This window comes from Anomaloglossus baeobatrachus, chromosome 6 (assembly GCF_048569485.1).
Source record: "Anomaloglossus baeobatrachus isolate aAnoBae1 chromosome 6, aAnoBae1.hap1, whole genome shotgun sequence".
NCBI lineage: Eukaryota > Metazoa > Chordata > Amphibia > Anura > Aromobatidae > Anomaloglossus > Anomaloglossus baeobatrachus.
In genome coordinates, this window is record NC_134358.1 from 582,047,299 (window position 1) to 582,072,281 (window position 24,983).

The 24,983-nt window shown below is 47.8% G+C and overlaps 1 pseudogene; it reads left to right on the forward strand.

Moving 5' to 3' along the window:
* The first annotated feature begins 443 nt into the window (after positions 1-443).
* Positions 444-8,249, forward strand: LOC142243995 (RNA-binding protein FXR1-like; annotated as a pseudogene).
* Positions 8,250-24,983: the final 16,734 nt, after the last annotated feature.

Here is a 24,983-nt window from a genome sequence, read left to right on the forward strand (position 1 = left end):
CGACCAAGGAAGTACTGGTGGTGTCCCCTATGATTTCCGAGTGTGAAGCCGATGGTCTGTCGAGTGTGAGCACTATAGGATATGAAATCCTGGAAAGCACTGCAGGAGATGACATCCTAGAGAGTGGTAATGGAGAGAAAAACCATGAAGATCATGGTGAGCAGACTGGTGGTCCATTCAGTGCTGGGTTGATGGACCATGAAAACAGTGGCAAAGCTCTAAAAGGAACAGAGTACCACACTGAAGGGTGTGACACCCTGGCAGAAAAAGAAGAAAAGGCTGAAGGTGACACTGCAGAGCCCCAAGAGGAAGTTGAAGGTAATGCAGTGAGGTCCCAAGAAACAGCTGGTGCTGAAGTGGAAAGAGCCTCTGAGGAGATGAAGTCTGGACCAGAGGTCTCATCTGGAGCTGAGAGCTTGACTGACATAGCTGGTAAAACCAAGATGGAAGACATAGAGATTGACTCCACTAAGAAGGAGACACCGGAGATCAAAAGTAAAGAGAAACCCAAAGGCTCTGAGGCTGGGGCTGAACCTGAGGAGTATGTAACTCAAGAGGGGGAGCCTTTGGTAAGAGAAAAAGAGGGATGCAAGAGACCCAAGGAACGGTCTAATGGCCTTGAGGAAAAAGGAACCCGTCCAGTCTTTAACTGCATGGTAGATTAATAGAAGCCTGTGCCAGTGAGACGATGCATGAAAAATTCAAGAACTTCATAGGAGCCTGTAAAGTGTACTTTGCCCCAGAGACTAGTCGGTTGGTTGGGGTGCTCAGTAAGTGAAGCTACGAAGAAGCGGGTGGCTATCCTGAGTGACATGCACCTACAGTGTCTTCGTGCAAAATGGTTGTTCACTGTACAAAAGGAAGGAGCCACCAGATGCTTGGAGCGTATGAAAACAACTGACCACAGCATTTTAAGAAGTGGTGACTGTGAAGAAACAGTTAATTGGGCTTGCAATACAAGCACTGAGAAGTAACATTCAGGAGCAAGGAAGATTCCAGGTGTTACAGCTGTTGAAGTGAAAGAAGACAGGGAACATTTCAAATTTACAGAGAGACTGCAGAGGCAGTGAAGGCAGCTCGGAATTTATTGGAGTTCGTGGAACACGTCATACAGGTATCCAGAAAACTTGTCAGGAAGGTGATTGGAAGAAATGGAATTGCCATGCAGGAAATGGTTGATAAATCTGTTGCCAGAAGGGTGAGAGTTGATGTGTATCATGAAGCCAAGATACCCTGTGATGTCGGTATGGTTCCATTTATCATTGTGGGAACAAAGGACTGTATTGACAATATGCAAGTTCTCCTAGAAAATCGCCTGGGATATCTAGAAGACCTGAAGCAAATGAGTCTTGAAAGAAAGAAGATTGCAGAGAAGCTTGGTCAAGTTAGTGTGAGGTCGGGACCGCTTTCGGGCCAGGGCCCAGAGAAGAAGTGTGGTCCACCTGATGAACATGTTGTCTTGACTGGCAAGGGAAGTAGGTCCTGTAGGGAAAGGAGCCCAGGTCATAGAAGACCTATTTATACATCGGGCTATGGCACAGACTCTGTAGGGACCAAGCCCTCTAAGACACCATCTAAAAGAAAAGATGGAGAGAGTGACTGGTCCATAGCCAAAAGTGGTGACTGGAAAAGGCGCAGATGGAAAGGTGACTAGAGATGTCATGAGAGAAGAGGCCATAGTAGATCGGCAAACAGAGATAGTGCAGGGTCTAGTTATGGGAGATCTCCTGTCAGCTCGGTGGTGAGGTACCCAGACCATAGTCCCTCTAGTGGATTGGATAGCGCAGAGTCAGGCTGCATGGTAGTTTCAACTAAAGGAGTGTCTCACTACCACACTGACCGTTGGAGACGGTCATGGGGAGATAAGTCTGACCGGGGGACGTGTCTGAGAAGAAGGTTCACTGGGGAGGGTTTCGTAACAGTGACAGGCGGTATGTCAAGAGCTGAAGCTCATACTTGTCAAAGAGGGCCCATTCGACTGGTAGGGCAAGGTTGCACTACTGCCCTATCTCGGGGCCCCTGTAGGTTATCGGGTGTTCCATCCTACAAGTTGGAACAGAGGGGGGATGTGTAAGATGGCGACTGGCCTGATTGTGAATGGTTGGTATGTACCACGGAAGTGGTGTGATTCTGGAACTCCGTGCTGGTACATGTAGTACCACAGGTTCTTATCATGATGTTCATAGGGCCCAGGATCATGGATGGCCTTCCACATGTCCCGCCCATGGGTGTGTTGGATGTCACTGCTGACTTCTAAAATGGAGTCTGATGTTTGGCACAAGAGAAAGAGAGTTTGGTTTGCAAGCTGCAGAGCAGGGAGCTCCGGTTGTGTCCGCCTGTGTGGAGGTTGAACACAGGGCTGTGGAAATCAGTCTGGAAGGAGACTGCAGCCAGGCTGGTCAGTGCGGTGGCCACACGGCCATACCTCTCCTGGAGAAGAATACACTGGGAGGGGCCAGTTTGAGTAGGCGCCATACCTTCCTATGGACGCTAATGGACTATAAGCCCATGTGACCTTGCCTATGCCTATTTGAGCCAATCCTTACAATTTATATATACAGTACAAAATTGTAGATTCACATTGAATACATCAAAACTATGAATGAAAACGTGTGGAACTAAATACTTAAAAAAAAGTGTGAAACTGAAAATATGTCTTATATTCTAGGTTCTTCAAAGTAGCCACCTTTTGCTTTGATTACTGCTTTGCACACTCTTGGCATTCTCTTAATGAGCTTCAAGAGGTAGTCACCGGAAATGGTTTTCCAACAGTCTTGAAGGAGTTCCCAGAGATGCTTAACACTTGTTGGCTCTTTTGCCTTCACTCTGCGGTCCAGCTCACCCCAAACTATCTCGATTGGGTTCATTTCTGGGGACTGTGGAGGCCAGGTCATCTGGCGTAGCACCCCATCACTCTCCTTCTTAGTAAAATAGCCCTTACACAGCCTGGAGGTGTGTTTGGGGTAATTGTCCTGTTGAAAAATAAATGATGGTCCAACTAAACGCAAACCGGATGGAATAGCACGCTGCTGCAAGATGCTGTAGTCGGCATGCTGGTTCTGTATGCCTTCAATTTTGAATAAATCCCCAACAGTGTCACCAGCAAAGCACCCCCACACCATCACACCTCCTCCTCCATGCTTCTCGGTGGGAACCAGCCATGTAGAGTCCATCCATTCACCTTTTCTACAAAGACACGGTGGTTGGATCCAAAGATCTCAAATTTGGACTCATCAGACCAAAGCACAGATTTCCACTGGTCTAATATCCATTCCTTGTGTTCTTTAGCCCAAACAAGGCTCTTCTGCTTGTTGCCTATCCTTAGCAGTGGTTTCCTAGCAGCTATTTTACCATGAAGACCTGCTGCACAAAGTCTCCTCTTAACAGTTGTTCTAGAGATGACAAGGTGCGTCCAATCAGAAACACTAAGATATGATCACCTACGGACAATACAATGTAATCACAAGGAATACGCAGAATGGACAGTGAACCACACCTAAAATACGAACCTACAGAACATGATAAACAGCCCCCCATACTTCACCATCACAACCTCTCCCTCCTTCTTAATAAGTGAGTGCACCATGAGGTCTACACAGACCTCTGGCCACCTCACTTAACTCCATGTTGCTCAACTGTGGATAGACCCTTGTACAGAGGTAGGGTTGTTAGGACAAGCTTCCCTTTGTGTTCTCTTTCACTCAAACTGTGATTTCTGCACCCACAAATTGGCACTGTAATTCCACAATGTCGTTTCCCAGGAGGATATCGGTAGGCAGGCCACTCATCACCCCAACTACACTTGCTTGACCCCAAAGCCAAAGTCCAGATCTTCAGTTGCCTTTGGGATATTTCTCCTTTGTCCTCCAATCAATTCAATAACAATCCATTGTCCATGATGTATCGCCTCTGGCCGAACCACTCGGGGATCAGCTATTGTGAGAAATGCCCCGGAGTCACAAAATCCAATGACTCTCTGTCCATCCAGCACAACATCCTGTAAGTGCTTATGTGTTGCCAAGGGAAGAGGGTACTCGGTCCTGGGCGGTTGCAAATGGGGATGTCACTCTTGTGGCCGTTGCCCGGTCCCGTGCCCTGGGGCTTCTCTTGTAATAGGGGGATTGCTTAAACTAGGAATGAAAGTTAGTGTATGTGGGAGGTGGCCTGACTGGAGCAAGGAGCAGACGTGAGGCTGGAGAGCTCTGCTAAAAAGTGAAAAAATCCGAAGGCATCGAGTCTTTTAAAGCTTACCCAGCGGTGGGACCTGTCCTCTGGTGACCCCAGCATTGAGGGACCCTCTGTGCAGCAAGCCCTGGGGGTATCTGTGGGGAGGAGAAGTTGCGGCCTAGTCCACATGAGGAAGCCTCGGCCTGGAGGAAAGCTCTGCCCAGACACAGAATAGCTCCCAGCAAACCTCCTCCCTCCCTCAGAGGTAAACAGAGCACTTTCCTGACCCCTCTAATCTCCCTGAACTGCCCAGGAGTCATTGTCTCAGGGATTTCTGCTAGTGAGAGTGGCTGCTGAGGCCGTAGCACACAGGGCCTTATCACCTGCAGCATGCAAACAATCCTCCCCCCCTGTGGTGACTTATCTGCTGTATGTGACTGGGTCCAGGAGCTGGTGACTAGAGGCAGGGAAACAACCAGACTGAACAGCTTGTTTGGGACACTGAGGAGCAGATATACAGGAATACACCTGCCCCCATTTTCCTCCTGACAGCAGCTTAAACAAATATAAGGTCCAGTACTCAGTGACTCTTACGGTGGCTTTACACACTGCAACATCTCAAACGACATCGCTGTAACGTCACCGGTTTTGTGACGTAATAGCGACCTCCCCAGCGACATTGCAGTGTGTGAAACACATCAGCGACCTGGCCCCTGCTGTGAAGTTGCTGATCGCTACAAATCGTTCAGGACCATTCTTTGGTCCTTTGTTTCCCGCTGTGCAGCAAAGTCTCAGTGTGTAAAGGGGACATAAAACACTGAAAACGAGTGATGTGTCACAATATCTGTCAATCACTATTCTCAGTCAGTCGGTCTCTCCCTCTCGGTCTCTATTCTCTCTATGTCGGTCCGTCACTATCTCTGTCCCGCTCTCACAGTCTGTCGGTCATTTTCCCCTCCTCTCTCATACTCACCGATCCCCGGCGTGGCGCTGCACGGCGTTCACACTGCTGCGGCGGCTTTTCCTCTTTTGAAAAAGCCGGCCGCTCATTAAACAATTTCGTATTCCCTACTTTCCCCGCCCACAGGTGCCTATGATTGGTTGCAGTGAGACACGCCCCCACGCTGAGTGACAGGTGTCTCACTGCACCCAATCACAGCAGCCGGTGGGCGTGTCTATACTGTGCAGTGAAATAAATAATTAAATAATTAAAAAAAACGGCGTGCGGTCCCCCCCAATTTTAATACCAGCCAGATAAAGCCATACGGCTGAAGGCTGGTATTCTCAGGATGGGGAGCTCCACGTTATGGGGGAGCCCCCCAGCCTAACAATATCAGTCAGCAGCCGCCCAGAATTGCCGCATACATTAGATGCGGCTGTTCTGGGACAGTACCCGGCTCTTCCCGATTTGCCCTGGTGCGTTGGCAAATCGGTTGCTGCCTGGAGCTGACCGGAGCGGCGGTGAGTAGCGCGATCAGCTGAGCTGTCACTGAGGTTACCCGCGGCCACCGCTGCATCCACCGCTGGATCCAGTGACAGCGGGTAACCTCAGTGACAGCTCAGCTGATCACGCGGCTATCTTCATTAGCTGCGTGGAGGTGACAGGAGCGGCGGTGTATTCTCCTGCTCCTGTCACCTGCATGCAGCACAGCTGGAAGCGACGCTGGAGGTCCGTGGATTACGCCGGACAAGGAGGGCTTTTTGGGGCTGATTAAATTGGTGATGAGGGAATGTGTTTCTGTTTTTTATTTCTAATAAATGATTTTTTCAGTTGTGTGTGTTTATTTACTGTAATTTACAGATTAATCATGGAAGGTTTCTCCGGGAGACGCCTGACATGATTAATCTAGGACTTATTGGCAGCTATGGGCTGCCAATAACTCCTTATTACCCCGATTTGCCAACGCACCAGGGCAAATCGGGAAGAGCCGGGTACTGTCCCAGAACAGCCGCATCTAATGGATGCGGCCATTCTGGGCGGCTGCTGACTGATATTGTTAGGCTGGGGGGCTCCCCATAACGTGGAGCTCCCCATCCTGAGAATACCAGCCTTCAGCCGAATGGCTTTATCTGGCTGGTATTAAAATTGGGGGGGACCGCACGCCGGTTTTTTTAATTATTTAATTATTTATTTCACTGCACAGTATAGACACGCCCACCGGCTGCTGTGATTGGGTGCAGTGAGACACCTGTCACTCAGCGTGCGGGCGTGTCTCACTGCAACCAATCATAGGCACCTGTGGGCGGGGAAAGTAGGGAATACGAAATTGTTTAATGAGCGGCCGGCTTTTTCAAAAGAGGAAAATCTGCCGCAGCAGTGTGAATGCCGTGCAGTGCCGCGCCGGGGATCGGTGAGTATAAGAGAGGAGGGGAAAATGACCGACAGACTGTGAGAGAGGGACAGAGATAGTGACGGACCGACAGAGAGAGAATAGAGACAGAGAGGGAGAGACCGACTGACAGAGAATAATGATTGACAGATATTGTGACACATCACTCGTTTCCAGTGTTTTAAGTCCCCTTTACACACTGAGACTTTGCTACACAGAGGGAAACAAAGGACCAAAGAATGGTCCTGAACGATTTGTAGCGATCAGCAACTTCACAGCAGGGGCCAGGTCGCTGATGTGTTTCACACACTGCAATGTCGCTGGGGAGGTCGCTATTACGTCACAAAACCGGTGACGTTACAGCGATGTCGTTTGAGATGTTGCAGTGTGTAAAGCCACCTTTAAAGGGGACACACCTGATTATATTGTGAAGGGGAAACAACCTACATCCTAGCAAGTAGATCAAAAGAAGAAGATATCCCCTTACATAGATCTCTTTACTGCTTGTCTCAGGAAGCCTGGTCACTGAACATACCCCCTGGGACACCAGGTTCATATATACACCAGAACCAAGCACCTAACTTAAACGGACTAGCAGGTACTGGGTCTTAGAGGAATGCAATAAATCAATCTCTCTGCTACCTGGGAGAACCCCAGCTCAACCTACAGATGAACAGGATAAAACATGGTTAAGTGTGGCCAGAAATCCGCATCAACAGAGGTATATCACGCATCCAAACCCCACAAGAAAGAGATGGACAAATTCGTTAACAAGCAACAGAAAAATAAACAACAAACAGAGCAGAGCAAAGGAGGACAACATACACCTAACCACAATTCAGATGTCTCTGACACAGAAGCAGAACTGCTTGATAGCCCAGACAAGCCAATCTCCAGGACATTTATTACCAGAATAATCAATTAGCCTTAGCACCTCTGGCAAAAGATCTATCTGACATTAAAAGAGACATTCACCAACTGGGTCACAGAGTGGAGGAGCTGGAGCAGTCTCAGACGGACATCATATCCCATGCCCAAGAGCTGGAAGCCAACCTTCATGTACATGATGATCACATTTATAAAATATATGCCGCAATGGAAGACCTGAAAAACCGGAACAGACGCAACAATCTCCGGATAAGGGATCTTTCGGAAACGTTAATCGCGGAGGACATCTCTAAAACACTAACTGCCCTCTTCTCAAACTATTTGGATGCTGAAGAAAAACACCAGTTAATCATAGAGAGGGCACACAGAGCACTACGCCCAAAACCCAAACCCAACGATCCTCCCAGAGATGTTATCTGCCGAATTCTAGATTTCCGCCTTAAGGACAAAATCTTCCAAAAAGCCAGATCAGACCCTAACATCCAACATGAAGGATCTAACATTGCAATCTTCCAAGACATAGCCCCTTCTACATTAGCCAAGAGGCGCCTCCTTAAACCTCTCACGGACGAACTGAGGAAACAACAATTCCAATTCCGTTGGCTGTTCCCCTTCGGTATTTTGGTCTCGGCCAAGGGGAAGAAGTTCACTGCAAGATCTCCCAAGGACTTCTCCAACCTTTGCGCGGAACTGGACATCCCACCACGATCTACTCCAGATCTGAATCTCCTCCAACCTGCTCTACATCTTCCACCACTCTCCACGCAGCAGCCATGGGGAATCGTGGAATATCCGAAAAGTCAACGCCCTAGACGAAGACCTACCAGGCCACCTCTGTCCGAAACCAGACACGAGGCTGTTTGATGGAAGGCGCTTGTTCCATCTGAATAAAGACTGCATATGTGATGAGTATACCTCTGACAAATTTGAATATTTGACCTGTTGTCTCTTGTTCTCTCCCTTTTATCATCCTACAGATTTAAAATGTTTTTCATTTAGGTTGAACTTCTGCATATATTGTTATAATGAATTATTGGGTTCTCCCTGGCAGACCAAAATCGTCCGCCCATTTGAATGAACCCCAAGAAATCCCCCATGGTTACGGTTCACAAGGACAAGACTGCTATCCATACCATTCTCCTCTCCTTCTATGTCACACCTTCCCCCCTCTATACCCCTTCTCTTAATACTCTCTCTTTTGCCTTTCTCTGTGTATCACTTTTACATTGGCTCGAGATCCAAGGTGGGAGTGGGTTGAGCTGGGCATCCACACAGTTTAACTATGGCTAAACAACACAACCTGCTGACACTCGCCTCTTACAATGTAAGAGGCCTTAACTCTCCCGTCAAGCGCTCACAAATTCTAGCCCACCTTAAAAAAGAAAAGATAGACATACTTCTGCTACAAGAAACGCACTTAATGCTAGAGAAGTCACCGAACTTTGATAAAGCATTTTACAACACATGGTTCCACTCATACTCAACTACAAAAAAAGCCAGGGGAGTAGCCATTGCCTTCTCAAAACACACACCCTTTCAATTGCTGGATACCTTTTCAGACAATATGGGCCAATTTGTATTTATCAAAGGGAAAATAGCACATACACTAGTAACAATAGGAAATATCTACGCCCCGAACACTAAGCAGGATGTCTGGATATCGAAGGTTTTGAAGGAAGCTAAACATTTTATTGAGGGTACGTTCATCCTGGGAGGTGATATAAATGTGGCCCTTAATCCGAAACTTGATTCCTCCACAAACAGATCCTCTATTCCTAAAAAGGCGCTGATGCGTATACATAAATCCTTGCATTCGGCCCAACTGGTCGATGCCTGGAGACACCTCCACTAAACAGAAAGAGATTACTCTCATTACGCACCTGCACAAAATTCATATGGCCGAATTGACTACATATTTGTTCCTTTCTTAGCTCTTTCCATGATACAACATGCCAAACTTATTACTAGCGTCTACTCGGACCATTCTATCTTAAAACTGGGAATCACACTTGGGGAGAGGGTCCGGAACAGGACATGGAGATTGAATGAATCTCTCTTGTCTCAATCTCAGTATAAGACACGTGTTACGAAAGCCCTGAAAAATTACTTTGATATTAACACTCAAGATACAGTCCCTTTTCCTACAGTGTGAGTGTTGTGTCCCATGAATGGGAACAACCTGTTGTATATAATTCTTGCATTGCATATTTTTCCTCCTATCAGGAAATTCCTTATTGTTACTAGGTAGATTAGACTGTATGAAGTTTGTCCCTATGTACCTCCCTTAGTTGACTTCTGTATAGAAAGCTCCTCCCTTCTCCTTCAGTTTAGTCTAGAGGAACCATTGCTGAAGAGACATGTCTGCAACCCTGTACAGATTATTCCTTTTCACCTGCCTTTACTTTGTACTTAATACAAGATTCTAGAAGAAAACTACAGCGTTTCTCCTTGTCTTTCTACAAGTCATCGTTGGGCTGAGTTAACACTATCTGTGGAAGCCGGTAGAGTGAGTAAAATCATACAGTTATCTAAGGGACTAATAATTAGAGCGGTTGGATTCATTGCTACCAGGAAGAGACAGAATAGTGAAAAGGATTAGCTGTGACCGGGATTAGTATTCATATATCAGTAAAGAACCTGTTTCCAGGAGTGCTATACTGCATACAATCCAGAGAAAGGATTACCCCAAGGGGCTGATAACAAACCACAGCATAAAACTTTATAGCAGCTTCAGACAAAGTGCAATGTAAAGTATTAACCTGTTATCAGAACTGTGTGCAGCTATAAACCTAGAATCCCCCATAAGCTAATTGTAAACTGCAGCCAGAGACTTTGCAAATACATCCTGTAAACACAGGCTGCAGAGATTGCAACATTGTATTGATCTTCATGACAACCAGTGCAGGCAGCATTCACCCTTCCTGATGGAGGTAAAGAGAGCTCTCTCACTACCTGCTCTAAAGCAACAAGAGAAAGACAGGGACTCACACTTACATTACAGTGAAAGATCTAAGCGGTTGACCAAACCAACATGGAAGGTTAAAGAGAACCTAGAAACAGCCAGAAGTGAACTGTTTACCCAGACAGCATTATTGTGGCAAAGAGTACAAAAAACAAGTGACTGTTTTTTTTTTTTGTTTTTTTTTCCAAAACGTTTTTTATTGATTTTTCAAATTTGTAAAAACATGACAAGTATCATTGCAAAAGAAGAACATTCGTCTGACAAAATGTGACATAGAGGTGGGTGATACCCCAATTTGGAGTTCCATGTTGCTGTTCGATTTAAGATAGTATACAGTAACATTAAACCAAAACATAGGTAATGAAATATTTTATCTGCGCCCGGTGCTCATGAGCTACCACCAGAGGGAGCCCTTGAACAACTGTACTAAGCATACCAGTCCTACAAAGAGATTTGTAAAAAATATTCCTCTACCCTGCTGAGAGCAAATACGTCTGAGTCTCATAAAGAACTACAGGACTTCCAACAGCTTAATGCTGAACGAGACCGCACCGTGCGCGACATTGTGAGTGAGACTAAAGCAAAAATGATGAAAAAATGTCAGGAGCGGCATCTTACAAATCCAGGTCCACTAAGAGCTCAAGGCACTCACTCAAATAAGGCTCATCAAGGTACTCAACCCTCAGCGAGCAGCTCATAAAGGCGCGCGCTGAAGCAGAAACAACAAAAGTACACGCCATCTTCGCCCAGAGAGAAGCAGAGATGAAAGCAGAATCTGCACGCAAGAGGCGGAGATGAAAGCAGAATCTGCACGCAAGGAAGCAGAGATGAAAGCAGAATCTGCACGCAAGGAAGCAGAGATGAAAGCAGAATCTGCACGCAAGGAAGCAGAGATGAAAGCAGAATCTGCATGCAAGGAAGCAGAGATGAAAGCAGAATCTGCACGCAAGGAAGCAGAGATGAAAGCAGAATCTGCACGCAAGGAAGCAGAAATTGAAGCCCTTCAGAAGGAATGTGAACACGTGGCGGCCATGGCAAGGCTAAAGGTCTTTGAGCAAGCTCTGGGTGGGAGCCAAGAAGGCAGCGCCAGTTTGTGTGATCTCGACACAGAAGACTCACTTAAGCGTACAAGAGATTACGTGCTGAGCCAAGCCGACGAACTGCCAACTACCATCAACATTCCCGTCAGTGCTAACACTTCTCCAGAGCATCAAGACACTGATCCACCTACAGCTTCCAGCCTTCCAGGTCAGTCCAATGCACCTCAGACTTTCAAGCCTGGACCTGCTTCATATTCCAATGCACAGCAACACCCTGCGCATCAGCAACCTCCGTATGCCCATGTCTACATGCAACCTAACATGCCGGCAAGGTGCTACACTCCCAACAACTATGTAGATCCGGCCCCGTATACAACAGAGATTGTACACACCAAACCGATCACTGGTCTAAACGCCTACGCCACTCCATACTTTCCCATGTTACCGAACCAAGAAGCTACGAATCAAGCAACCAGCACCACGCAGCCAGCAAATGTGCCCCCAACGTCGGAAAGATCAGACATGTCCGACTTTGCGAGGTACATGATCCGCCGAGAACTCACCAACACCGGTCTCACAAAGTTCGACGACCAGCCTGAAAACTACAGAGGGTGGAAGTGTGCCTTCAAAACCGCAACGCGTGACCTCGGCATTACAGCTGCTGAAGAGCTGGACTTGCTAAATCAGGTGGCTAGGGCCACGGTCTACTGAGAGAATCAAGAGACTCAGATCCGTCTACATCAACGACCGAACAACTGGTCTCGCAACCGCATGGGACAGACTAGAGAAAGGCTTCGGCAGTCCTGAAGCAATTGAAGATGCATTGCTGAAACAACTATACGACCTTCCCAAAATATCTGGCAAGGATGCTTCAAAGTACCAGGAACTCAGCGACCTGCTGTCCGAGCTCCAGCTGGCCAAAACAGACACACACCTACCTGGCCTCAGCTACCTGGACACTGCTCGTGGGGTGAAACCCATAGTCGCCAAGTTACCTTACAACGTGCAGGAAAGGTGGACCACGGTAGGAACAAACTATAAAAAAGAGCACCAAGTGTCCTTCCCTCCATTCTCCTACTTTTGCGAGTTCATCAACGGCATCGCGGAACGTAAGGCAGACCCCAGCTTCACCTGTGGAGAACCCACCGACTCCACTTCACCAGCTCCTAGGTATGAAAGCACTCATCAAAATGACAGAAAATGTAGGGGCCCAGTATCAGTCAAAAAGACCGATGTTCTACCACCTACACCGTCAGCACCAGACAATGGCACTGAAGGCGGGAAGGCGGAAAATCCGAACCGCCAATCTCCTATTCACAAACTGCCACACCCCCTGAAGAAGTGAATTGGCTTCAGGAAGAAACCCCTTCAAGAACGAAAGGAACTCTTGAAAAGGTTTGGGGTATGTTTCAGGTGTTGTGCCTCTACAGAACACCTTGCCAAGGACTGTAAGGCTACAATTAAGTGCATGGAGTGCGACAGCACGGATCACGTACAAGCGCTGCACCCATCTCAGCCTGATCCTGCACCTACACCTTCTCCTACCACAAGTCATGGCGGGGAGAGTACCGGCCAAGCTGCAAACCACCTCACAGTATCCTCCTCGTGCAACGCAGTCTGCGGAGAAGATCTCTGGGACAAGTCTTGTGCGAAAATATGCCTAGTAAGGGTATATCCCAAAGGTCACCCAGAAAGGGCCGTGAAGGTGTACAGCATCCTGGACGACCAGAGTAACAGGTCACTTGCCAGGTCTGAACTCTTCGACTTGTTCGGCTTAAAAGGAAATGCCTACCCTTATACACTAGGCACTTGCAGCGGCATCTCAGAAGCTTGCGGAAGAAGAGCCAGTGGTCTCGTGGTAACATCTCTTGAAAATACCATAGAGATACCTCTACCGACACTCGTCGAGTGCAACCAGATACCGGCTAACCGGGAAGAGATTCCAACACCAGAGGCAGCTCTTCACCACCCTCACCTGAGAACTATTGCCAGCAAGATCCCACATCTTGATCATAGTGCAAAAATCCTGATTCTGATTGGAAGGGACATCCTTCGGCTACACAAAGTAAGCCTGCCATCAACGGGCCACACGATGCGCCATTCGCTCAGCGCTACGACTTAGGCTGGGTGATCATAGGAAACGTCTGCGTAGGCAAAATGAAGAGTCCCGACGCGATCTCCTCCTACAAGACGCACATCCTCCCAAACGGTTGCGGCACTCACTTTCAACCATGTCCGCAACACTACGGGGTAAAAGAGAGGCTGAGCGACACCAGGTGGCGACAGCAGCCTCCCGACTGCGCGGACGCATATCATCTCTGGGATGACGACTTCGGGTCAACAGCGTTCGAGTCTACAAACGAAGACAACAAATTGGGTCCGATGAGAGAAGACAAAAAATTCATAAAGATTATGGATAAAGAGTTCTCTCAAAATGACTCTAACAGTTGGGTAACCCCATTACCCCTTCGGTCTCCAAGGCCAAGGTTGCCAAACAACTCCCAGCAAGCAACCGCAAGGTCCTCCTCTCTAAAACGCACTTTGGAAAGACAACCAGAGATGGAGAAATGCTTTGTCGAGATTACGCAAAATATCCTCGACAGAGATCATGCTGAACAGTGGCACCACATTCCCACCGAACAAAACCCAGCTGACCGAGGAATGAGACTCACTGCAGCGGCCAAACTCGGCGACATGTGGCTGACACCTCCAAGTATCTTATACGAGGAGACCTGCGATAACTACGCCGGCAACATGTACGAGCTGGTGGAACCAGAATCCGACAAGGAAATTAGACCGGTTGTCTCCGCTCGCTACACTTCAGTGACATCAAAACAGAAGTTGAGACCTCATCGCTTCAAGCGCTTCCCAAGTTGGTCATCTACGGTACGAGCCGTAGCTCGTCTTATTCACATCGCTCACTGTTTCACTAACTACAAGTCTTCAACGTGCCACGGCTGGCACATGTGTGTGATTCATCCTGATGTCACCGAACTCGTGCTACTTTTACCAAAGGAGGACGTTACATGAACTAACTTTGTCGTTGGGCACTGCCACGGCGGGGAGCGTACCTTTCCTTACCCCTGCTGTACGGAGACACAACTGTCCGTGTCCAATGAACCTTGAACTTTTCCTTTGGATTAAAACTTTACCGTTGGATTATTAGGTTGGAGGAAGAGTTGGCATGTTTGCGGCTTCCCCATTCTGAAGATGGGTTTGTTGAACTTGGATTCATGTTTAACATTTTTCTACTTTTACATTTTTACGCAAGGACAATGCGTCATCAACCAAGCATGGACTTGAATTCAGTGCTTTACCGTTGCATTTTTTGTGTTCGTCTCTTTTCTCGTTACAGGTTTCGTGACATCGAGGGACAGGATCGACTCCTTACGTCGTAGAAGGACTTGTGAAATCATATGATTTCAGACGGGGAGTGTTGTGTCCCATGAATGGGAACAACCTGTTGTATATAATTCTTGCATTGCATATTTTTCCTCCTATCAGGAAATTCCTTATTGTTACTAGGTAGATTAGACTGTATGAAGTTTGTCCCTATGTACCTCCCTTAGTTGACTTCTGTATAGAAAGCTCCTCCCTTCTCCTTCAGTTTAGTCTAGAGGAACCATTGCTGAAGAGACATGTCTGCAACCCTGTACAGATTATTCCTTTTCACCTGCCTTTACTTTGTACTTAATACAAGATTCTAGAAGAAAACTACAGCGTTTCTCCTTGTCTTTCTACAAGTCATCGTTGGGCTGAGTTAACACTATCTGTGGAAGCCGGTAGAGTGAGTAAAATCATACAGTTATCTAAGGGACTGATAATTAGAGCGGTTGGATTCATTGCTACCAGGAAGAGACAGAATAGTGGGAAGCGCACAAGGTAGTAATACGTAGAGAGTTTATCTCCATATCCTCGTTCTTAAATAAGGGTACCTTCACACTTTAGCGATGCAGCAGCGATCCGACCAGCGATCTGACCTGGTCAGGATCGCTGCTGCATCGCTACATGGTCGCTGGTGAGCTGTCAAACAGGCAGATCTCACCAGTGACCAGCCCCCAGCCAGCAGCGACGTGCAAGCGATGCTGCGCTTGCACGGAGCCGGCGTCTGGAAGCTGCGGACACTGGTAACTAAGGTAAACATCGGGTATGGTTACCCGATGTTTACATTAGTTACCAGCGCACACCGCTTAGCTTAGCGCTGGCTCCTTGCTCTCCTAGCTACAGTACACATCGGGTTAATTAACCCGATGTGTAATGCAGCTACATGTGCAGAGAGCAGGGAGCCGCGCACACTGCTTAGCGCTGGCTCCTTGCTCTCCTAGCTACAGTACACATCGGGTTAATTAACCCGATGTGTACAGCAGCTACATGTGCAGAGAGCCGGAGCCGGCAGCACAGGCAGCGTGAGAGCTGCGGAGGCTGGTAACTAAGGTAAATATCGGGTAACCACCTTGGTTACCCGATGTTTATCTTGGTTACAGCTTACCGCAGCTGCCAGATGCCGGCTCCTGCTCCCTGCTCGCTTCATTTCGTCGCTCTCTCGCTGTCACACACAGCGATCTGTGTGTCACAGTGGGAGAGCGCCTTTGAAGAAAACGAACCAGGGCTGTGTGTAACGAGCAGCGATCTCGCAGCAGGGGCCAGATCGCTGCTCAGTGTCACACACAGCGAAATCGCTAATGAGGTCACTGCTGCGTCACAAAAAGCGTGACTCAGCAGCGATCTCGGCAGCGAGCTCGCTGTGTGTGAAGCACCCCTAAATCCAGAAAAGATTAGGTGGCATCATTGTATTCCGAGATACAAAAAATGAAACTGCAACATAAAACCTCTCAGTCACCAAACATCCTCATTCCCTTAACACAATTAAGACAAAGGCTCAGAGATATCTTAAACAAACAGTCTGCAAAGTTCTACATGAACTGGAGGAATCGCCTCTTTGTACATGGAGACAAAGTATCTAAGCTTATGGTTTCCCTGATCAAAAAAAGGAAAGCATGTACGTACATTTATTCTTTAAAAGATTCAAATAACAAAAAACTTGCAGACACTGAAGCTATTGCTGATGCCTTTAGCAAATATTTCTCCTTCTTGTATCACATTCGAGAGCATGAGACACCAGAACAAGCAGATAAAAGACAACGGGACAGAATCTCTTTTCTGTCAGAACTACGTCTTCCAACGCTCAACACAACCCATATAACAAACCTGAACAGGCCATTTTCTATTGAGGAGCTCCAGTCGATCCTGTCAAAGTGCCCCACAGGGAAAAGCCCTGGCCCAGATGGCCTCCCAATCTCTTATTACAAGACCTTTAAAGAAACTCTACTCCCTCATCTCCTTCACCTCTTTAATGCTGTGCTACAGGGCTCCCCTTTTCCAAAACAATCATTAGAAGCACATATTACCCTCATACATAAGGAAGGAAAAGACCCTGACGTCTGTAGCAACTACAGACCGATTTCACTGTTGAATAATGATTTGAAATTATTTGCGAGCCTTGTGGCACACCGTTTAAGTACCATTCTACCTACACTTATCTCGCCCGAACAAGTGGGTTTTGTGAAGGAAAGAGAGGGACGAGATAGCTCCATACGCATACTCCATCTAATGCAGCATGCCCTTATTCACCGCAGACCCTTAGTGCTATTAGGCACTGATGTGGAAAAGGCTTTTGACAGGATCAATTGGATATTCATGAGAGAAACACTACAGTGCTTCGCCTTTCCTACCCCATTCATAGAGGCAATTTTTCAGATGTATACACACCCGACAGCGCGTATTAGGATAAATGGGGATCTTTCTAGCCCATTCAACATTAACAATGGAACTCGGCAGGGCTGCCCGCTTTCTCCATCTCTGTTCATCTTAGTGATGGAGACCCTCATTCAACGAATCAGACAGCATCCGGACATAAAAGGGGCTTCCATAGTTGGAACTATACATAAAGCGGCAGCCTTCGCCGACGACCTTCTTCTCCTGTTGACGGAACCCCTCAAAGAATTTCCGGCTATCTTGGATATCTTCAAACATTTTGGCTCACTGTCAAATTTCAAAATTAATTTGGACAAATCGGAGGCTTTGGGTATACAGCTCCCTCAAGCAATAATGGATACCCTAAAAAATAAATACCCCTTTAAGTGGCCCCCCAAGTTTATTACCTACCTGGGAATAAAGATATGCTCACATTGGCCTTCTTTAGTCTCTTTAAACTTTTTCCCGTTATTAAAATCTTCTTTAAAAGTAATAGCCTCATGGTCAGCCCCATTTGTCTCATGGATGGGACGTAAGAATCTATTAAAAAGCTTTGTGTTACCAAAATTTAGTTATGTATCACAGATGTTACCAATTCAGGTACCACAGACCTTTTTCCATAAAGCTAGAACCCTCTTTATCAACTATATTTGGAAGGGTAGGCGCCCGAGGTTGAATTATAATACCCTAGTACTACCTAGGTCCAAAGGAGGAATGGGGGCACCAGACCCACAAAAATATCACACAGCAGCAATACTATCAATGATAATAGATTGGACTCGCAAATCTACAAACAAACTTTGGACCTTGATCGCAGACTCCATCAGTCCGATGAACTTCAGACCCATCCTTCACTCGGCAAAACATTTTCTTCGAGACCCGACGACGGGTAATTTAATCTTTAAGAACGCGCTTCAAACTTGGACAAAACATGCAGATTATCTTATTCCCCCACCTTCCCCGATAATCCGAATAATGGATTTGCCGAGGCTGTACTCAGATAGCACACAATCACGCACTCCTGATCATCTTCATACACTCACTACGCCAGTGGAACTAGTGTTAGAGGATGGAATATTAACACTCCTGACTCAGCTTAATAAGATCATAGCCCCAAACTCACTCAACTTCCTTCAATATGAAAGACTAAAGTTAGCGGTACGGGATCACTTACCAAATGGGCTGCCCCGAAGGGACCTTTCCACTTTTGAATCTATGATTACGCAAACAAAATGCCCTCAGAAAGTCCTGTCTAAATTATATCAAATACTGGTCTTAAATAAGCTACCGCAGAAACGGGCATTCATATCATTATGGGGAAAAGATCTAGGCAGGAATTTTACAGAAGGAGATTTGATCCAAATATATAAGAGATCCTTTGGCCCATCACATTGCGTGAAGGTACAGGAAAACTCATACAAATTAGTTACCAGATGGTATGTATCACCTTCTCAAATTAGCACATGGTTCCCTTCCTCTTCAGAGTCATGTTGGAGGTGCAATAGAGAGCGGGGTACATACTTCCACATTTGGTGGCAGTGCGACCAGTTACAGCCCTTCTGGAAAAATGTGATTACCTACACCAAGCGGATCTGTAAACTGTCCTTTAACCCCCAACCCAGCCTAATCTTCCTGAACTTGGTCAGCAACCCACAAAACACTCCGACCAAAACTCTCCTCATATTTCTACTAGCGGCGGCCAAACTGCTCATCCCCCCCTTTGGCGCTCGACAAGTATACCTACTATCCAAACTTAGATGCTCAAAATTGACCAGTTATATCATATTGAAGAGCTGGCAGCTTTAGCTTATCACTCTCAAGATAAATTTAGACTCATCTGGGCCCCCTGGTTGAAGTTCCGAGAATCCTCCGAGTACCTTGAATTGGTGGCGTCTTGACCTGCTCCCACCCCCCTCCCCTGAGCCAGCCATGATATATTTCTCATCTAGATTAAACCCCACTCACACCTCCTGTCTCTCAATATCTTCTTGAAACCATCCTTACCTTTCTTTACACCCCCCATCCTACTATTGACATGTTTTACATATGTTCATTTCACTAATGTTAATTATCCACAAAAGTTTATTGTTGATTTCACATGGACTGCAATGGTAAACACACCTAACTGAGGTACTTCCGACAAGGGAAGAAAAATTATCCAGAACTGTGGACCGAACTTTGGATCTAAATCCTTCCCTCCAGGATTCGAATGCCTTTATATTTTCTCACATTTATTCATTGTTTTATGTTACGATATATCATTTTTTTGCTCCGAACAATACTTGGAAGGTGTGCATTGTGTTTCATATGCTGTTTTTCACTATAATAAAAAGAATATTGAAAAGAAAGTTAGTGTATGTGACGCTACTTGCGGGTTGCGGTTAAGGGTATAGAACGCCGCTGCTGAATGGGGTACTCCCAGGGCTGTTGGTGGTTGCAGCAATGGCAATGATGTTGGGCCCTCCGCAGGTAGAGCCGTGCCTGGGAGATGTGAAGGGCAATAACGGAGACCACACAAGGTTGTAATGACCAGTCTCTACTTACTATGACCCGTGGATGACTAATTCAGTTCCCATGGAGTATCCATGCCAATTAAGTGACCCAGGTTGCTCTGTCCCCTGAACTCTCTGTTGGTTGGGTCCCTGTAGCGTGAAGCGTTTGGGGCCAGACTGTCCATTTTGGGGTACCAGTCTCCTTCTCTGTACAGCGGGCAGTGCAGACCCTGTGGGGAGGTAAGTGTCCGAAGCCCGATCCTAGTTTACTGCTGATGCCCCCGAATTATTTGGTTCGGTGAAGTCAATGAAGGTGTCCTCGCCGTGCAGGTGATTATCAAGCCATGTAGAACTGTCGCTTGATCTAGGGCCCTGTACCCCGTGCGTCCTCCGGTCCCAGCGGTACTTGTCCGTACCCGCCGTAGCGACCTCTCTCCTGTGCCCCCGGGTCACCGTCGCACGGACTCAGCTCGAGCACATCCGCACACCTCTCTGTGTGCCACTGTTCTCTCTCCATCCCCTCCCACCAGGCTGGCTAATCCCAGGACTCGTTCCTAACTCTAGGCTAGGCGACCATTTAACCCTTTAGTCCCGGTGTGGAGTGGAGAACTAGAATTTTGGTTGTACTTTGGTGGTATTGGCACTGGTACTCCAGGTACCAGGGGGTAGGTCCTGCATCCCCAAGAGAATGCAGTTCCTTGTAGTGCCCTGAGTGTCTCAGGGGCACTACATTTACTTTGATGGTGAGAGGAACTCGGGGCTGTGGCTCGCACCCCATAAACACCTACTGGACAACCATGAGTGTCTGAGTCATTAGGCAAGTCAACTTGAAGGGGTGAGAACTCTTGCACCCTTGTATTTGGCTGTAGAGCATGAACAGGTCAATTTGGTGAAAGGTCATTTCTTAAGGTGGCTTTACACACTGCAACATCGCAAACGACATCGCTGTAACGTCACCGGTTTTGTGACGTTACAGCGACCTCCCCAGCGACATTGCAGTGTGTGAAACACATCAGCAACCTGGCCCCTGCTGTGAAGTTGTGATCGCTACAAATCGTTCAGGACCATTCCTAGGTCCTTTGTTTCCCACTGTGCAGCATGATCGCTAGAAAGTTTCAGTGTGTAAAGGGGACTTTACAGCGACTTCCCTTTCAAATAGCTGCTTTGACACGTCCCCAACAACCAGCTAGGTCGTTCTGCAGGTCCGGATCGCTGTTGCGTCGTTGGCCAGGTCTGCCTGTTTGACAGCTCACCAGAGACTTTGTAGCGATCCCGGCCAGGTTGGGATCGCTGGTGGGATCGCTAGAAAGTTTCAGTGTGTAAACCCAGCTTTAGTCGACCAGCAGGGCAAGTGTTTTGCAGATGCCCAGGCTGCCCACATCGATTACATCTCCTATGCATCATACCCCTTCCAGTGTGCATTCTGGAGAAGGCAGTAGAAGAACCTGGTGACAAATGCTGGAGCCCATACACTCCAACAGCAGCATCTATGGTGCAGGGGTCAGCGGTACACTCCGGTGGGGGTGGTGGTAACTCTTCCTGAGGTGGGATGGAATGCACAAAATGCAGAGGATGAGGTGGAGGTGCGTGGGGATCCCTCAGAGTCCTTATGGGACAACTGGATTGCAGGTACCTAGGTTGCCACAACCAAAACATCTCCTCCCTGTGATTCTAACAGGGCGTGGTCGGAACTCTTGGGGAGCAGGATTGTGAACCGTGCTTGTCATCGGCCTGCGGCTGTTCCGAGGGGCAGATATAACTGGAGAGGGCTGGGGCATAGGAGCAGGCTGTGGCTTATTGTCCAGAAGCCTCCTCCATTGTGGTCGGAAAGTAAGGGCCTCATCAGCCAGGGCTGCAGCTCTATCCAAGGTGTACGGCGTGCGCTCTCTGACCCATTCCCGTATTTCTGAGGAACACTTGTAAATGTGGCGCCCCTGAGTGTCAGGTGCCACAGGGTACAAGATCTAACCCTGGGATTCCTGAAAGATCAGTGCTGATAAACACCACAACACACACACACAATCCACGCCCTTTTCCCCAGACTGGGTAACAGGCTAGAGATGGACCTGATGGATGGTCATCTATTGGTTGGGACTCATCCAATCCATTAGTCAGAAACCAGGGATGAGGAGGGACTAGTCAGTGGAGTGGATGGAAGACGGACATCTTGTCAGATAGTGAAAAGTCAGACAGACAGTCGGTCAGAAGTTGACGTGCTGACAGAAAGTGTAGAGTGACTACTGAGTAAAAGGGAGTACGGTTGCCAGGGAGAGTACGGCGAGAGCACTCACTGGACCGAGCACCAGTGGGGTACAGAGTAGTGATGAGCGAGTACTAAAAAGCTCGGGTGCTCGAAGCTCGGGCCGAGCCTCCCAAGATACTCGTGTACTCGGGCCGAGCAACGAGCCCAATGTTATCCTATGGGAGACCCGAGTATTTTTGTGAAATGACCCCCCGGCAGCATGGAGAAACCCTAAAAATGGCACAAAAGTCTCAGAAGAGTGCTCAAATGACATGGCAACAGCATGGGGAAGACCCCTTGAAGCATTTATCACTGAAAAGTCACAGCTGTGAACAATTTTGTCTGCGTTTTACGCCATTTTTACGGACTCACCAGAAAACCTTCCAAAATGACCCCAAAATGATTTTTCATGGCGGAAATGTTAAGGGCACATACCCAATAGTGAGATAGAGCTGGTGTATGTTACTTTTTGAGATTAATACATGAAAGATTTTACGTGAAAACATTGTGTGGCACTCCGATGTCCCTGAGAAGAGACGTACATGAAGGCCTCTTGAGTCTAATGTGCCCATTTTGAGGAAGTGAGTCTTTGTAGTATTTTCCTTTGCCAGGGCAGTCCAAAATTGTGAGGTTCACCAATGCCCCTGCATACAGACGTGCATGAGGGCCTCAAAACATTAAGTGTCCATTGTCAGGAAGTGGGTGTATTATAGTATAGCCCTTAGGCAGGGCAGCCAAAAATTGGGAGGCTCCACGTTGTCCCTGGATAGAGACGTGCATGAGGGCCTGTAAACCTGAAGTGCCCATTGTCAGGAAGTGGGTGTATTATAGTATAGCCCTTAGGCAGGGCAGCCAAAAATTGGGAGGCTCCACGTTGTCCCTGGATAGAGACGTGCATGAGGGCCTGTAAACCTGAAGTGCCCATTGGAAGGAAGTGGGTGTATTATAGTATAGCCCTTAGGCAGGGCAGCCAAAAATTGGGAGGCTCCACGTTGTCCCTGGATAGAGACGTGCATGAGGGCCTGTAAACCTGAAGTGCCCATTGGAAGGAAGTGGGTGTATTATAGTATAGCCCTTAGACAGGGCAGCCAAAAATTGGGAGGCTCCACGTTGTCCCTGGATAGAGACGTGCATGAGGGCCTGTAAACCTGAAGTGCCCATTGGAAGGAAGTGGGTGTATTATAGTATAGCCCTTAGGCAGGGCAGCCAAAAATTGGGAGGCTCCACGTTGTCCCTGGATAGAGACGTGCATGAGGGCCTGTAAACCTGAAGTGCCCATTGGAAGGAAGTGGGTGTATTATAGTATAGCCCTTAGGCAGGGCAGCCAAAAATTGGGAGGCTCCACGTTGTCCCTGGATAGAGACGTGCATGAGGGCCTGTAAACCTGAAGTGCCCATTGGAAGGAAGTGGGTGTATTATAGTATAGCCCTTAGGCAGGGCAGCCAAAAATTGGGAGGCTCCACGTTGTCCCTGGATAGAGACGTGCATGAGGGCCTGTAAACCTGAAGTGCCCATTGGAAGGAAGTGGGTGTATTATAGTATAGCCCTTAGGCAGGGCAGCCAAAAATTGGGAGGCTCCACGTTGTCCCTGGATAGAGACGTGCATGAGGGCCTGTAAACCTGCAGTGCCCATTGGAAGGAAGTGGGTGTATTATAGTATAGCCCTTAGGCAGGGCAGCCAAAAATTGGGAGGCTCCACGTTGTCCCTGGATAGAGACGTGCATGAGGGCCTGTAAACCTGAAGTGCCCATTGGAAGGAAGTGGGTGTATTATAGTATAGCCCTTAGGCAGGGCAGCCAAAAATTGGGAGGCTCCACGTTGTCCCTGGATAGAGACGTGCATGAGGGCCTGTAAACCTGAAGTGCCCATTGGAAGGAAGTGGGTGTATTATAGTATAGCCCTTAGGCAGGGCAGCCAAAAATTGGGAGGCTCCACGTTGTCCCTGGATAGAGACGTGCATGAGGGCCTGTAAACCTGAAGTGCCCATTGGAAGGAAGTGGGTGTATTATAGTATAGCCCTTAGGCAGGGCAGCCAAAAATTGGGAGGCTCCACGTTGTCCCTGGATAGAGACGTGCATGAGGGCCTGTAAACCTGAAGTGCCCATTGGAAGGAAGTGGGTGTATTATAGTATAGCCCTTAGGCAGGGCAGCCAAAAATTGGGAGGCTCCACGTTGTCCCTGGATAGAGACCTGTTAGGTTCTTAGTGCCTCCGTGCTTGCATTTAAAAACCGCACGTGTGTGCCTGTTGGTGGCAGCTTTCCGCTGCATTTGTGTGAGTTTTGCAAAAACTTGGATATAACGCACAAGTCTAGTGAATACACATCAGCACAGCATTGCAAAATGCGCAAGGGCGTTGTCAACGAACAAGGAAGTGGACGTGATGGTGGTGCAGGCAGAGACCGAGGTTGTGTGCAAGCTCTAATTTCGCCACAACAAAGGGCCACATCTAGTCGCTCGCACGTCCTGTCCCAAATTCTTGGGGACCGCAGCAGTACACCGCTCTTGAACCAAGACCAGTGTCAACAGGTTGTTAGTTGGATAGCGGATAATGCTTCCAGTCAGATTGGCACCACCACAAACACTCTGTCTTCCACACGGTCAAGTGTCAGTAGCCGTGATACTGCACCGCACATTTCAGAACCTGATCCTCCTTCCTACCACCAGGCCGAGTACACGTCCACGGACATTACTGATCCCACACTTGGACACTCGGAAGAGCTGTTCGTTCACGTTTCCATTCACAAATTCTGGCCTCTCGCCAGCTCCTGTTGAAGTGGGCCATGACGAGATTGTATGTACAGTTGCCCAAATATTTGAGCAGCCACGTTCTCACGAAGTTGGCAACGTGTCTCAACAAGGGGTGGACGATGATGAGACACAATTGTCAGGAAGTCAGGAGGAGGAGCAGGGTGCGGAAGAGGAAGACGACGTGGTGGATGATCCAGTAAATGACCCAACCTGGCAGGAGGATATGCAGAGCGAGGACAGCAGTGCACAGGGGGAGGGAGGCGTAGCATCACAACAGGCAGTAAGAAGCAGAGTGGTGGCCCCAGGCAGACGTCAGGCAACTGTTCCCCGGAACAACACGACACAAGGTGCCTGTACAA